The sequence below is a fragment of the Anoplopoma fimbria genome, unplaced genomic scaffold (genome assembly GCF_027596085.1).
Source record: "Anoplopoma fimbria isolate UVic2021 breed Golden Eagle Sablefish unplaced genomic scaffold, Afim_UVic_2022 Un_contig_13781_pilon_pilon, whole genome shotgun sequence".
Classification (NCBI taxonomy): Eukaryota; Metazoa; Chordata; class Actinopteri; order Perciformes; family Anoplopomatidae; genus Anoplopoma; species Anoplopoma fimbria.
This window is the reverse complement of record NW_026549415.1, coordinates 435-10,472: the sequence shown is the minus strand read 5'-3', so window position 1 is coordinate 10,472 and position 10,038 is coordinate 435. Positions and strand designations below refer to the sequence as shown.

The following is a 10,038-nucleotide window of genomic DNA, read 5'->3' as shown; positions in this document are numbered from 1 at the left end:
CGTCACTGTTTATGAATAAACCCTCGTCACTGTTTATGAATAAACCCTCGTCACTGTTTATGAATAAACTCCTCATCACTGTTTATGAATAAACCGTCACTGTTTATCAATAAACCCTCGTCACTGTTTATGAATAAACCTCATCACTGTTTATGAATAAACCGTCATCGTTTACCAATAACAGCAGGTCTGAACTTGAACAAAGCCCTGACTTCATGTTATGAAAGAGAAAACATTTGATATTGTCCTAAACAGAAACAGGTTCACATCATTGTTTGACTTGACATTTTTAATCTTCCATATCATGTTCTGCTGGAGGCCTGAAGGAAAGATCTGAGGGTTCCACTGCAGCTCTAAACACCTGGAGCACCACGAGTGAAGGAGAGAGAAACTAAGAGCAGCAGATGAACTTTGACCTGTGGTCCGTCTGCTCTGATAACCAGAGGAGACGTGTTGACTCCCATACTACCAACGTTAAAGGGACGGTAGAGACGTTCAGACTCAGTTCTACTGCAGCAATGTGCTGCTGCAGCAACGTCCTGCTGCAGCAACGCCTCTGCTACAGCAACGTTCTGCTGCAGCAACGCTTCTGCAGCAACGCTCTGCTGTTAAACGAGGGGTTTTGTGGAATGAAGTCTGGTGTGACTGAAGAGTGAACGGATTCTGTTAGTGTTGATCTCTAAACATCACTACTGTCCCTTTAAGAGGGAGCCTCCTCTACAAACACTGGAGGAAGAGGAGGTGATGCAGAGGAGGGGGATGAAGAGGGAGGGGGGGATGAAAGGGAGGGGGGATGAAGAGGGAGGGGGATGAAGAGGAGGTGATGAAGAGGGGGGGATGAAGGTGAGTGTTGTCCTGTTCTCTGAGTCAGAACACCGCTGTTCCTGGAGGAGAACCTCTCCATGAAGACTACGCTGACACTTTGTTGTCCTTCTGGAACCAAACACAAACAAACAACAACAACAACAACAGCTGCTGTTAGAACATCGTTATCATGGACACAACCTGAGGACAGACAATAAGGTAGTCTTTAAAGGTCAGAGGTCATGTTGAAGGTCAGGAGACGTCCTGAACTGAATGAGGAATCTCCTTAAACAAAAAGTCTCTCCTCTAATAATGATAATAATATTAATATAATAATGTTAATATAATAATTATGATAATAATGATAATAATTAATGATAATATAATAATAATATAATTATAAAAATAATATAATAATGATAATAATAATAATAATATTATAATAATAATAATAATAATGATTAATATAATAATAATAATAATTAATATAATAATAATAATAATAATAATGATTAATATAATAATAATATAATAATAATGATAATATAATAATAATATTATAATAATGATTAATATAATAATGATAATAATATTATTATTAATAATAATAATAATAAACTCCTGTACAATAATGAGATCATGTGACCAGACTCACCCTGTATGCTGATAGGTCAGCAAACTCCCTACCCGGCCTAGTTTTCACAGTAGCCTCCTCTGAAACGCCTCCTCCCTGCGGACCCGAAAGACCTCGGCTTGCCGGCGACCCGACCTCCTCTGAAGCCCATTCCTCCCTCGTCCACGGTAACCTCCTCGTCCTCGGCCGTGACGGAGGAGTCAAACGTCTCCGCGTTCTGTCCTCTCCTCCGCCCAGGTCTGCCTCCGCTCCCTGAGGAGGAGAGGAGGCGGTGAAGAGGTGAGGAGGTAAAGAAGAAGAGGAGGAGGGAGATGAAGGAGCAACAAGGAAACTATGATATGAACTCATAGTGGTTCTGAACAGACCAGGACCACCAGAACCTGAACCTCTTACCTGGGAACCCGGAGACTCCAGACTTCTCATTAGCTTTCCTGAAGAGACAAAAGACAACGCAGATGTGTTAATGTCAGGAAACTTCTGTCTCAAGTGTCCTCATAGGAGAGACGGAGGACAGGCAGGAAAGGGACTTAGGTAGACCTGGACCGGTACCTGGTGTACGTCACAGGAGATGTCGAAGAGGACTTGGACTTGGCATCGTAGTAACAGTTCCAGGGCCCAGACGTTCCCCTCCTCCTCAGCACCTCCTTCACTGGTCTGGGTCTCTGCTACAGAGTCGCCCTTCTCCTCTCCATTCACAGCTTTCTCCGTCTTCTCCGTCTTCTCGTCTGAGGGACCAGGGAGGACAGGTCACATGATGAAGGACCACACAGATGTTACAAGGAACGGAAGTATGAAAACATCTGGATTCATGCTTTTATAGTCTCTGATCTCGTTACAGTGTAAACAACCAATCTGTGTTTAAATCAACAGGAGAGCTAGTAATGTTAGCAGCACCTAACAAGAGGAGAGCTAGTGCACCGCTAATAACAGGAGGAGAGCTAGTAAGGTTAGCAGCACCGCTAACGTACAGGAGGAGAGCTAGTAACGTTAGCAGCACCGCTAACGGAGGAGAGCTAGTACAGGCACCGCTAACAACACAGGAGAGCTAGTAAAGTTAGCAGCACCGCTAACGGCTTACAGGAGGAGAGCTAGTAACGTTAGCAGCACCGCTAACTGCTTACAGGAGAGCTAGTAAAGTTAGCAGCACCGCTAACAGCTTACAGGAGGAGAGCTAGTAACGTTAGCAGCACCGCTAACTGACCTACAGGGAGAGGAAACTAGTAACGTTAGCAGCTGGTCACATAGATACCTTTCAGCTTGAGCTTGCTCTGGAGCCTCCTCTTCGATCTCCTCCTTGTTGAACTGAGCGTTAGGCTCTCAAGAAATCCAAAGTCAACTTCTCAAACTTCATGGGTCCGTCCCGGCGGACGTTGAAGCGTCCTCGGCCGCGGTGTCCACCCCCCCGCCCTCGCCGGTTAGCCGGAGCTCCAGCAGCACGGCTGAGGGCAGAACAACAAGGGAAACATTAGAACAGAACCTTCAAAACCATGAAACTGGAAGTCAAACAAAGCCACTCGTCCTCACGAGAGGAGAGTTCTGTCTCCAGAAGAGTTCAAGCTGGGTTCAGGCCACCGCCAGCGTCAGGCGTAAACCTCCGCAGGCCAAGGCCGCAAGCTCAAAGCATGAAGGAGTTTATTCTCCAAGTGAGTGAAAAATGATCTGAATCTAAACAACTACGATATGAGATATGATCACAGACTGATGGTGTTCTGTCATCTGTAAGCTCACCTCTGTATTCATGGCTGACTTTATGGTCTTTGTATTAAACGTTCTATAAAGAACTAAAGGCTGAATATCCTGTAAAACTAGTTCACTGATAAAATATTTATATAAAGTGCATCCCCAAACTACTGTCCTCTCCGTTTCACCCTCAGACAGAGTGACCACAGATCTACCAGACACAGAGACAGAGGACTACAGATCTACCAGACACAGAGACAGAGGACTACAGATCTACCAGACACAGAGACAGAGAGGACTGCAGATCTACAGACACAGAGACAAAGGGACCTACAGGTGACCAGACACAGACACAGAGACACAGAGACAGAAAGTTACCAGATCTACCAGACAGAGACAGAGGACTACAGATCTGTCCACACTGCAGTCTCACCTGGGTGTATGAAGACGGAGTGAGTGAGCCCTGCAGGGGCGCTCTATCTACAGCCGAGGAAACCGAGGAGGAGATGGTCCGCGGTGCAGACCAGCCATGGCTGCTGCTGTACTCCCCCGGACCGTCTCACCCCTCCTCGTGTCCATGCCGATCCTGAAGCTGGATCTTCTGGCCGGAGGTGGGCGGGGGCCGGCAGCGTGGGGGCTCCTGCGCCCCAGGCCGGGGGCCCCGGAGGGTGGAGGTGGGGGGTGCCGACGGCGCCTGGATCACCTGGCTCCAGGTGGGCTCTTCTTAAAGGGTCCCAGGCCGGGGCTGCTGCGGTCTGTGGGAGGGGGGAGAGAACCAGAACCGATCAGGGTTAGGAGTTCTTGATGATCTCAGAGACCCGGATACATACACATGATTCTACATCAGACACGTTCCTCTCACGTTGTGAAAAAAGGATTCTGTAAACACCTCCGGTTAAATACTAGAACCACTCTAAACCTCCAGCAGCCTGGAGGTGGGAGCCCCAAAGGCCCTCGTCAGCTGTTACCCAATGAGCAGAGGAACATACTGAGCATGCTCCAGCCAAGCTGATTCTCCTTTGACGGTGTAAACTAGTAAACAGCCAGTACTGCAGCTATTTATTCATACTTGATATATAGCTATATATATATAGCTATATATATATATATATATATATATATATATATATATATATATATATATATATAAATATAATATAATATATAAATAAATAATATATAAATAAATAACACCATACAGAACACTGGTTCAGAGTCTGTAGCTGGAAAAGGAATCATTCACAGCAGACAGAATGCAGACTCACAACTGTCCTCATGAAGTTATCCTATTATTAATAATAATAATAATAATATACTGTATCTATTGATAACATATAGTGATTAATAACAGTGGAAATGTCCCAGGATCATTTCCCAGAGTTCACTGTCACATGACAGAACTTTAATAGCAATATAAAGGACACACCTGTAAGACGGCTGCTCGTACTCTAACGATCTACCGACCCTCAGAGGCACAACATTCAAGTCTCAGTTCTGTGAACAACACAGCCCTCTTCTGTCCTTATGGCATGCGTTACGTGGTTCCAAGGGCCACAGACAGACCCTGAACCCATGGATCTCATGCCCAGCTGGGTCCCTGCTGCGAGGAGAAGAACTCACCAACACCAACGGGTCCAAACTGGGGAAACCAGGGGGCTGGTGCTGAACTGGTTGTAGGCAGGAACCGGAGCCCGGTTGAAGAGGCCGTAAGAGCCGGCAGACTGGAACGGAGATCGGGCGGCGGCCGGCCGGGGGACGAGGAGCTGGGAGCTCATGGACTGAGGAGGAGAGGGTTAAGCGTCACACTGTGAACCTCTGCTCCTAAACGCTCCATCAGGATCCAGGTGTGTGTGGAGGAGGTTTACCTGGACGATGGCCGGGTCCTGAGGAAGAGAGCATGTCGGCTTGGGCGGCTCGCACACCGTCAGGTCCTTGATGTCGCTGCCTCTGAAGATGATGTACTCGAAGGTGTCGTCTCGAGGCGGGATGGGCCGGTCGGGTGGGCCGGTCCTCGGTGCCGAAGGAGCGCACTGAGGAGGAGACAACTCACGGTCAGAATACCACAGTTTTACACATTTACATATATTATTACTTCTCATTACACACATTTATCCTATATATATATATATATATATATATATATATATATATATATATATATAATATATAATATACAATATATATAATATATATATATATATAATATATATATATTATATATATATAGGATAAATGACTAACGGCTGCTCAGGTGAAGCTTCATTTAACAGATGGTCAGCGTCATAATCTGCTGTGAGTGAACCCAGTGACCTCTGAGCCTCTTTTACAGCATGACAGTGAACGTTAAACCAACGTTAACTTTAGCTAGCATGCTTGTTAGTGATAGCTATGATAGTGTTAGCTTTAGTTCATGCTAGCGTGTTTGTTGATGATAGTGGCGCTGTTAGCTTTAGTTCATGCTAGAGTTGTTGATAGTGGCGCTGTTAGCTTTAGTTCATGCTAGCGTGTTTGTTGATGATAGTGGCGCTGTTAGCTTTAGTTCATGCTAGAGTTCTTGTTGATGATAGTGGCGCTGTTAGCTTTAGTTCATGCTAGCGTGCTTGTTGATGATAGTGGCGCCGTTAGCTTTAGTTCATGCTAGTTCTTGTTGATGATAGAGACGCTGTTAGCTTTAGTTCATGCTAGAGTTCTTGTTGATGATAGTGGCGCTGTTAGCTTTAGTTCATGCTAGAGTTCTTGTTGATGATAGTGGCGCTGTTAGCTTTGGTTCATGCTAGCGTGTTTGTTGATGATAGTGGCGCTGTTAGCTTTGGTTCATGCTAGAGTGTTTGTTGATGATAGTGGCGCTGTTAGCTTTAGTTCATGCTAGAGTTCTTGTTGATGATAGTGGCGCTGTTAGCTTTAGTTCATGCTAGAGTTCTTGTTGATAGTGGCGCTGTTAGCTTTAGTTCATGCTAGAGTTCTTGTTGATGATAGTGGCGCTGTTAGCTTTGGTTCATGCTAGCGTGTTTGTTGATGATAGTGGCGCTGTTAGCTTTAGTTCATGCTAGAGTTCTTGTTGATGATAGTGGCGCTGTTAGCTTTAGTTCATGCTAGAGTTCTTGTTGATGATAGTGGCGCTGTTAGCTTTAGTTCATGCTAGCTGTTAGCTTCAGCTCATGCTAGCTGTTAGCTCATGCTAGCTGTTAGCTTCAGCTCATGCTAGCAGTTAGCTGTTAGCTTCAGCTCATGCTAGCAGTTAGCTTCAGCTCATGCTAGCTGTTAGCTCATGCTAGCTGTTAGCTTTAGCGCATGCTAGCTGTTAGCTTTAGCTCATGCTAGCTGTTAGCTTTAGCCCATGCTAGCTGCGGGTAAACGGTCTGGCACTGCCTCACGTGTCGCTGCTATCTGAACAGCTACTCGCAGACCAGCAGAAGCTAATGCTAGCTGGCGCTAGCATGCTATGTGCGCTAGCGTGCTATGTGAGCTAGCATGCTTAGTGAGCTAGCGTGTTATGCGCTAGCATGCTATGTGAGCTAGCATGCTGTGTGCTAGCGTGCTATGTGAGCTAGGGTGCTATGTGCTAGCATGCTATGTGCTAGCATTAGCTATGTGAGCTAGCATGCTATGTGAGCTAGCATTAGCTATGTGAGCTAGCGTGCTATGTGCTAGCATGCTATGTGAGCTAGCATTAGCTATGTGAGCTAGCGTGCTATGTGCTAGCATGCTATGTGAGCTAGCATTAGCTCTGTGCTAGCATTAGCTCTGTGTAGCATTAGCTCTGTGCTAGCATTAGCTCTGTGCTAGCATTAGCTCTGTGTAGCATTAGCTCTGTGTAGCATTAGCTCTGTGTAGCATTAGCTCTGTGTAGCATTAGCTCTGTGTAGCATTAGCTGTGTAGCATTAGCTCTGTGTAGCATTAGCTCTGTGTAGCATTAGCTCTGTGTAGCATTAGCTGTGTAGCGGTACCTTTGGCCAGCGCCACGGTGGAGTTCTCGGTGTCGATGGTGTACAGGATGCCCTCGTAGCGGATCTCTGCTTTGGAGATCAGGCTGATCTTGCTGCCCAGGTAGGGCGTCCCGCCGCTCATGGTGCCGCTGCGGGTCTGCGGGTCTGCGGGCAGCGGAGCACTGAGGTTCTACGCAGAGGTTCTATGCAGAGGTTCTATGCAGAGGTTCTCCGGGTCGCTTCTCTTTGCCACCGTCACCGCTACAACAACATGGCTACCTCATCCTCCATCGGACGCTGTGAGCGCGGGGGCTAACGGGAACATCCTGATATCGCGAGAAGACGCTCCGCCGCGGGAACTAGATCTGTGCGGGGTAGAAGCGCAAACACGTCCACAGCTCTACAGAGAGACGCGAGAGAAGTTACGAAGCGCGTTCCTCTGCTCAGAGGCGCGTGCACAGGCTGGTCTGTGGTCAGGTGATCAGGTGATCAGGTGGTCAGGTGATGCTCAGCGCACACACGTGTCTCTCCTCACAGGCAGAGCCGCACTGTGAGGAGAGCTGCGCATCTCTCATCGTAATGTGAAGGATTCTTACTGTTCTCTGCTTCATGTGGAGCCGTGATCCTTGTATTGCTCTGTCCCTGTCACCAAACAGAGCTCTCCTCCTCACACAGGCTCTATTCATTGACACTCTACATTCTATTCCTCCTATTTCTACGCTGGACGCCCGCTCGGATCCTCCGCGCATGCGCACATTCTACAATACGATTTGCACAACGGCCCGACATCAAAGATGGCGGGAGCCTCCGACCCACTGGAGGACATGCTCTTCACCGAGGTGGACGAGAAGGCGGTGAGCGACCTGGTGGGCTCTCTGGAGTCCCAGCTGGGCGACGCAGAGCCGGCCGCAGCCGCCAGCCCCGCCGGGGGCCGGGCCGGAGCTCCGGCGGCCGGGCCGTCCTCCGGGAGAGAGCCGCAGCCAGCACAGCGAGCACCGGAGCCCGGTGGGGTCCCCCTCCTCCGGGAAGCCCCCTCCTCCGGGAAGCCCCCGCGGCCCCCCCCCCGCTCCCTCCCCGGTACCGGGACCCGTCCCTCTGACCGCCGGGTCCGCTGGCTTCCCCCGGGCGGCTCCGGGTCCCGGTGCCGCGGCGGAGCGGTCGGACCGGGTCTCCCGGGCTGCAAAGTTTGAACGGAGGAGCCGTGAAGTTAGTGAACTCTGTGCCTGCAGCCGCTCCGGTGCTGACCGGCCCGGGGACCAGCACGGTGACCGGCCCGGGGACCAGCACTGGGACCAGCACTGGGACCAGCACTGGGACCAGCACTGGGACCAGCACTGGGACCCGCCCGGTCACCGGCACCGCCTCCACGGCCGCTCCTCACCCCCCGCAGGCCGCCGTGGCGTCCCCGCCGTCCCCCTGCAGAGACACCCGGGTCCGGTGGCCCAGAACGGGGTCGAGCCCAAGCCCCCCCGGCCGCCTCCGGCCGCAGGTGAACCACGCCGCCCCCTGATGCACACCAAGGTGCTGGTTCCGAGCCAGCCGGTCTCTGGGAACTCTGTGATCCTGACCAGCACCCCCACCCAGACCGGGACCGGGACAGCCTCCGTGACCCTGAAGCCGGCGGTGAACGGAGTGGGTCAGCCCGCCGTGGTGAGGCCGGGCGGGCCGTGGCCACGTCCATCCAGCAGCAGAGGGCGGGTCTGGTGGCGACCTCCCCGGCCCGCTGCTCCTCAGCCACAGCTGGCCGTCCGGCCCCAGCAGCAGACCACCATCCAGCTGCCACCCGGCTTCTCCATGCCGCCAGGTGAGTGGACCTCCACCCGACAGGTCACCCGACAGGTCACATGACAGGTCACCTCTCAGGTCACATGACAGGTCACCTCTCAGGTCACATGACAGTCACACAGGTCACATGACAGGTCACCTCTCCAGGTCACATGACAGGTCACCTCTCAGGTCACATGACAGGTCACATGACAGGTCACCCGACAGGTCACATGACACCCAGGTCACAGGTCACCACGACAGGTCACCCGACAGGTCACATGACAGGTCACCTCTCAGACAGTCACATGACAGGTCACCTCTCAGGTCACCCGACAGGTCACCCACATGACAGTCACATGGTCACATGACAGGTCACCTGCTCCCAGTTTGTTCCTCTCATGTGTTCCCACTCTCTGAGACACCTGGTTCAGAGAGAGAGAGACACCTGGTTCAGAGAGAGAGAGAGAGACCTGGTTCAGAGAGAGAGAGAGAGAGAGAGAGAGAACCTGGTTCAGAGAAGACCTGGTTCAGAGAGAGAGAGACCTGGTTCAGACCCTGGTTCAGAGAGAGAGACCTGGTTCAGAGAGAGAGAGACACCTGGTTCAGAGAGAGAGAGACACCTGGTTCAGAGAGAGAGAGAGAGAGACACCTGGTTCAGAGGAAGAGACACCTGGTTCAGAGAGAGACCTGGTTCAGAGAGAGAGACACCCTGGTTCAGAGAGAGAGACACCTGGTTCAGAGAGAGAGAGACCTGGTTCAGAGAGAGACACCTGGTTCAGAGAGAGAGAGAGACCTGGTTCAGAGAGAGAGAGACACCTGGTTCAGAGAGAAGACACTGGTTCAGAGAGAGAGAGAGACACAGAGAGAGGCTGGTTCAGAGAGAGACACCTGGTTCAGAGAGAGAGAGAGAGACCTGGTTCAGAGAGAGAGAGACACCTGGTTCAGAGAGAGAGAGAGACCTGGTTCAGAGAGAGAGAGAGACACCTGGTTCAGAGAGAGACACCTGGACTGAGAGAGACACCTGGTTCAGAGAGAGAGACACTGGTTCAGAGAGAGAGAGACACCTGGTTCAGAGAGACAGAGAGAGAGAGAGACACCTGGTTCAGAGAGACAGACAGACCTGGTTCAGAGAGACACCTGGTTCAGAGAGAGAGAGAGAGAGAGACACCTGGTTCAGAGAGAGAGAGACCTGGTTCAGAGAGAGACACCTGGTTCAGAGAGAGAGA

At 50.4% G+C, this 10,038-nt stretch overlaps 2 pseudogenes; one reads left to right on the top strand and one right to left on the bottom strand.

The window, feature by feature from the left end:
• Positions 1–909: 909 nt before the first annotated feature.
• Positions 910–7,201, bottom strand: LOC129114754 (protein LSM14 homolog A-like; annotated as a pseudogene).
• A 624-nt stretch (positions 7,202–7,825) lies between these two features.
• LOC129114755 (putative per-hexamer repeat protein 5) lies at positions 7,826–8,849 on the top strand (annotated as a pseudogene).
• The last annotated feature ends 1,189 nt before the right edge of the window (positions 8,850–10,038 follow it).